The following is a 6506-nucleotide window of genomic DNA, read 5'->3' on the forward strand; positions in this document are numbered from 1 at the left end:
CCACGCAGGCGAAGGAGGAGGCATCACAGCGATAACAACTCCGCTTGCTCCTGACGCGCCTTGTCTGTGGCTTGACCAGCGTAACAATGTGACATTGGCGTTGTTGCTCTGCATCTACATCGGTAGCCGTACTGGGGAAGAATAAGAACAAGAAGAACAACAAGAAGAATAACAAGAAGAAAGATCCCCCTGACGTCATTCGTAAGAGCAGGCCATTGTGTGCAGGCATCAGGGTGAAAAACAAAAACCCTTACACTGCCAATCACTCAATTGGGATTACACATACAGCGGCAAACGTCGCCCCCTGCTAGCAGCAGACTAATGCTCCTTAGGTCGCTCTTGCAAAATGAGGCTCCCATCCCTGGTCTCTTTGGCGGTCCTCACCTGGTTACACAAACGAGTCTCGGTCTTCACTTCAGGCCGGTGTGGCGCACAGAGACGATCACGTGCGCACTGGCATGTACGATGCTCATCAACGGCCCCAACACACATGCACGCAAGCACACGTATAAAACACAAACACCACAGCCACCTCGAATATAACTCGTTCTAGTTAGGGCCTACACTCACCGAGTTCCAGACGCTGTTTATGAATGACTATTACAAACTATGGGTTGTTTGGGGGCGCTTATGACGCCCCCTCATAACCATTTACGGCATTCGGCCAGGAAAATCACGAAAAAAGTTGCACACGAACGACGCATTGACGCAAGCACCCGATGCTCCGTTTTGAAGTTTTAAAATGAAACATCTTTGAATTGTATTATGTTTTGAATGAGATAATTGTATTTCTTCATTAGAAGCTTTTTCTCATTTTACATCCGGAAGACTTCATTGAAAAGGATATTTCGTGTGAATTTTCTCTCGTCGTTAAGTCGATGGCCTTGGTGGGGGTTCGGTTCGATGCGGACTTTCACCCGTTGTGGATTGCGGGATCGAGATAAGGTGACACGGAGCTGTTGGCCGTGCGAGAAGACCGCCGTCTGCAGATCGATTCCTACGTAATCGAACGTCTGTCCCTGCGACTCCGTCGTTCATGCAGGGGCCGCGTAAGTTTGCAGCGCCCCCTGCATGAAAACGACGGAAAGTGCAGCGTTCATCACAGATAGATACAGTTGTGCGCTTATCTTATTCTATATGTATAAAAAGGAAATGTGTGAATATGTGTGTCTGTTCGAAATGTTTAGCATACTTCCCGACATGCAACAAACTTGAAATTGGGCATGTGGGTAGTTTCCAGACTGTACACCATGCAAAAAGTATAAAAATAAACTTTTGCATTTTTGGGGAGGGGAAGGGGGGGGGGGGCGCAATAATGGATATATTTTGCACGACAAGTGAGCTGTGACGTCACTTCTGTGATGTCACCCGCATGCGGAAGCGTCACGCAGTGTGCCTGCTGATGTCACGCATCCCTCCCCGAACCCTCCGCGAGTAAAGTGCCATACAAATGCGTTGCAGGTCTAAGGCGTTCTTCGCGCAGCATTGCTGCTTTATTATTTGAGCCGTTTACTGCCGTACGCAGCCTGAAAGTTGTGTGTGTCTGCAGCAAGCGCGTGTATGTGTACCTATGGACGCGCGCGCGTGTGTGTATGTGTGGGGGGAGCGGTGGTGTAGTGGTTAGCGCGCTGCGCTACAAATCCGTCGACCCGAGTTCGATTCCCACTCACGGCCACCACTGGTGACGATTACTTGAACCGGTCCTGGGCCTCCCCTAGGTCGACTCGGCCTCAAACGAGTAACTGGTGTGGTGTGTGAACATTGCCACTGGGGAGACAAAGGCGGCCGGGCGTGGTGAATCCAAGTCCCGGGCGAAGCCGAGTAGTAAAGCTAGTCTATATATATATATATAAAAGGGAAATTTGTGAATATGTGTGTCTGTTCGAAATGTTTAGCATACTTCCCAACATGCAAAAAACTTGAAATTTGGCATGTGGGTAGTTTCCAGACTGTACACAATGCAAAAAGTATAAAAATAGACTTTTGTATTTTTTTTTGGAGTGGGGGGGGGCGCAATAATGGATATATTTTGCACCGCAAGTGAGCTGTGACGTCACATCTGTGGAAAAAAAACCGTATGGACAAACCATGGTTTGTTTGTTGAAGTGCTGAGTTAGCCTGATAACGTTAATCTAAATTGTCTTTCGGTTGTTATTTGTTTTTTACTTAAATCCCACTGGGATTTTTGCACACAGCCTTGTTAACACGGTGTGTTGTTTTTCTTCAGGTAGATGGTGCTGGTTTGATCGTGGATGTTTCTGTTGCTGCTGGTTGACCCACCTGATGACGATTGCTTGTGTTGCCGATCCGAAACATCGTGATCTATTATTTTTCAACCTACGTGACTTTACCGAAAGAACCAAAGAATGGCCAAGACAATAATCCAAGTCTCGGGCGAAGCCGGGTAGTAAAGTGAGTCAGAGTATACGTCTAAAGATTGTGATCTATGGACTTGGACCAGTGACGCGGATGCATAGCCACCCTTTTCACCAGATATGCTGAAATTTACAACCGCGCACAGCACGCAGGGCAACTCGTTTATGACCTTGCCAAACGGGTGACGGCGTGCGACAGCTCCCGTAGGCGAGATCAAGGCGATTTTCCGCTTTTCCTGGGTGGACGTGCCACCCTCGGTGTGCCGCGACACGGCAGAGCATGTTGTACGTACGTTGAACTTTTTTCACACCGTACGTATAGCCGGCCGTTCTGATCGGAGGCGTCGGGGGAAATCGCTGCTTGCGAGCAACCTGTTTTGGACACGAACGGCGAACACAAACTCCGGCCGCCTTTGTCTCCCCTGGTGATGTTTACCACTTTATGGTGGCAGGTCTGAAGGCTGAGTTGACCTACGGGGAGTCTCTGGACCGCTTGCACTGGTGTTAGCCGTTTCCTGGAGTCGAACTCAAGTCGTCGGCTTCAAAGCGCAGTGTGCTGACCACTGGACCACGTTACACGCGCGCGCACGCGCCCGCATACATTCACATACACACTCCGAAGAACACACGCACATTTAAAGCGGGGTAGAGAGGGAAGGGGTGAGAAGGAGGAGAGCAGAGCGTGACATATTTCGTGAAATATTTCATTGAAACAGGGGGGTGGGGAGGCACATAAAGCAAATAATTGAAAAAAAAACTCAAAAACCTTTGATCGTAAAAAAAAGCGCATTGCAAACCTTTCACGCAAAGCAAAGACGACCCGTATAGGTCACTCACACTGCCGGGCAAGAGCTGTTTAGCGAGCACCTACTAATGCTGGCAGGGCGCACGAGTCGGTGGTGTTCACGCACAAAATAAAGACAAAGACCACCTGTATAGCCTGCACAATATGTCGGGGCAAGTGTTGATAGCGAGCACCTGTGAAGGCCGCGGCACGGCACACGAGGGGGAGTGGGTGTTGTGGCCGACATAAAGGCCGACCGCCTTTGTCTCCCCAGCGCTGATGTGTACATACCACGCCAGGTAAATCATGTTCATGATGGGTCGTTATGGAAGTGTAAATTATTACAGTAGTACCCCCTAACAGAGGTGTTTTGGGTTAGATCGCGTAGATATATAAATGTGTCGTTAAACCCGGCACCACCCGACACAGCCAACTAGTAAGGGTTGTCACGTAAACAGAACGTGGCCAATTCGTCACTAGTACAGCACTAGTGTGTAGTGTATAGTGTAGTGTATAGTGTAGTATACTAGTACAGCACTAACCGGCTGCTAATCCTGCATAATGCACGGGCATAAGTAGTACTAATCACATACCTGCATTTACCATAAATATGCTAAATTCCTCTTGATATGCAAATTATTTTGTCAAGGCGCCCTTCCAACCCAGCTTAAATATACGCTCCAAGCATGGTGCTGTTTCATTTAGACGCTGTCTTGCGTTGTGGCCTAAACGTCGTGAGAATTATTTTATTCTGTTTTATTTTATTATTTTATTATTTCCATTCTACGTGACTTTACCGAAAGAACCAAGAAGATGAATCCCTGCAGTCACGAAAGCTTTACATCGAAAACTAACCGGTGTGTTGGAGACCCAAGCCACAACATTTACAATCCGAGCACTCGTGCGCCCTGCCTGCAATCATGAGGCCCTATTCGTGAAGCAGAAATTGACAAACCTTGGCCACCGTTGTGAGGACCTCTGGACCAAGAGGATTCGATCTTTGCTTAGGAATGGAGAAGGTGGCAGGGGCAGAGGGTCGACCTCGGAGGAGGCGGATGGACAACATCAAGCGCACCGCTGGCCTCACGCGAACTCAGCTACGAGAGGCAGCGAGAGAGAGAGAGACACGCGGTGCGGATGGCCTAGTCTGGTCGTGGATGTCACCAGAGGTCATGCTCGACCTGACGGCGACATTCCTACACGCGCGGCGCAAAGCAGTTCGTGCACAGGGTAGGGTGGAGGCGAAGGCTGAGAAGCGACGGATACGAGAACAGGAGGGACGATGCTAAGAGTTAAATCGCATTTACTTTAAATGTAATATCGCCTCCACTCAAGGGGGGTATCGTCGCATTGCGCACTGAAATAAAATGCAAAGACGATTTAAAAAAAAAAACAACGTTTAAGTAAAAGCCACTGAGAAAACGGCGAGTTCTCCGCGCTTGCTCCTAAACACACCGAGGCTCGTGAGCGTTGCCGGATCACCGGTCGGCAAGGCGTCTCCAGATCGTTGCGGCAACGCTGGATCGCAAGAGCCGAGGCTGGGAGGGGAGGTAGTAAGCGGCTGCTGTGAAGAGCGGAGCGTTCAAACCGCAAGCCAAGTCAGTTGTAGTGGGGAGGGGAGTTGAAGCGACGCCAATCGGGTGCGGGTCTTAATGAAGGTGACCAGTTATATTTGTGAAACGACGTTGAAAAGGGGGAAACGTAAGACGGGGTATTAATGCATTTCCCTGTTCTCCCCACCCCCCCCCCCCCCCCCCAGGACTTCCCCAAAATTACGAGCGAATCTGCTGACTTGACGGTTCAATGGGTTGGAGATTCGCCCTCAGCGACAGTCATAGCGATGATGGTTCCAGATCGTTGCGGCAACGCTGGATCGCAAGAGCCGAGGCTGGGAGGAGGGGTAGTAAAGCGGTTGCTGTGAAGAGCGGAGCGTTTAAACCGCAAGCGACGTAAGTGTGTGGGGGCGTTGAATCGATGCAAATCGGGTGGTGGTCTTAATGAAGGTGGCCAGGTGTTTGTAAAACGACGTTGAAAATGGGAGATGTAAGTCGGGGTATTAATGCATTTCCCTGTTCTCCCCACCCCCCCCCCCCCCCCAGGGCTTCCCCAAAATTACGAGCGAATCTGCTGACTTTACGGTTCAATGGGTTGGAGAGTCTTCACCATTGTAGTCCACAGCGACAGTCATAGCGATGATGGTTCCAGATCGTTGCGGCAACGCTGGATCGCAAGAGCCGAGGCTGGGAGGAGGGGTAGTAAAGCGGCTGCTGTGAAGAGCGGAGCGTTCAAACACCAAGCGAAGTCAGTTGGAGTGGGGAGGGGAGTTGAAGCGACGCAAATAGGGTGCGGGTCTTAATGAAGGTGGCCAGGTGTTTGTGAAACGACGTTGAAAAGGTGGAGACGTAATTCGGAGTATTAATGCATTTCCCTGTTCTCCCCACCTCCCCCAGGACTTCCCCAAAATTACGAGCGAATCTGCTGACTTTACGGTTCAATGGGTTGGAGAGTCTTCACCCTTGTAGTCCACAGCGACAGTCATAGCGATGGTGCAAATTGCGTTTTTGTTCACGTATAAAGTCAACAGTCAGATTTTTGCTCCACTAAACAATGAGGAATTGCTAATCTCCCGCTTGCAGCTCTGAGTCAGTGCTGGAAATTGCACATTCCTACGATGGGGGCCCAGTCGGTTTACGACCTTTTTATTACAAGAACAGAAGTAAAGATTCCCCCGGTATAACATTGCTTATAGAGCGTTGGGGCAAGTGTAGTTTTGTAAGCACCTAGGTTATCTTCTTGGTTCTTTCGGTAAAGTCACGCTGTCTCCCCGACAGACCTGTTTTCACCTGAGGACGGCTGCTTGCGTTGTGGCCGAAACGTCGTGAGAATTATTTTATTATGTTTTATTTTTATTATTTTATTACTTCCCTTCTACGTGACTTTACCGAAAGAACCAAGAAGATGAATCCCTGCAGTCACGAAAGCTTTACACCTAGGTTATGTATAGGGGCCGTTCATAAATGACGTCACGTACCTGGGGGGGGGGGGGGGGAGTCAGATATTTGTGACGATGTGGAACGAGGGGGGGGGGGGTTTGAGAAATGTGACGTTACATCAAAATGCGCAACTTTAAATAAATATAGACAACACGTTCTACTTAATTAAATAGACTTTTTAATAAATGTTTTCTCCTACAACATCAGAGTGCAGCGCCACATAAAATACGCACTACAATGACAATAGTTTAAAGCGATTTGAAGCATGTTTAATTTTGGGGGGGGGGGCAGAGCTTTGTGACGTCAAATTTGAGGGGGGGGGGGTCTGACTTTTTGTGACGCCGTGTGACGAGT

This window comes from Lethenteron reissneri, chromosome 3 (genome assembly GCF_015708825.2).
Source record: "Lethenteron reissneri isolate LAM-NWPU_2019-01 chromosome 3, ASM1570882v1, whole genome shotgun sequence".
Classification (NCBI taxonomy): Eukaryota; Metazoa; Chordata; class Hyperoartia; order Petromyzontiformes; family Petromyzontidae; genus Lethenteron; species Lethenteron reissneri.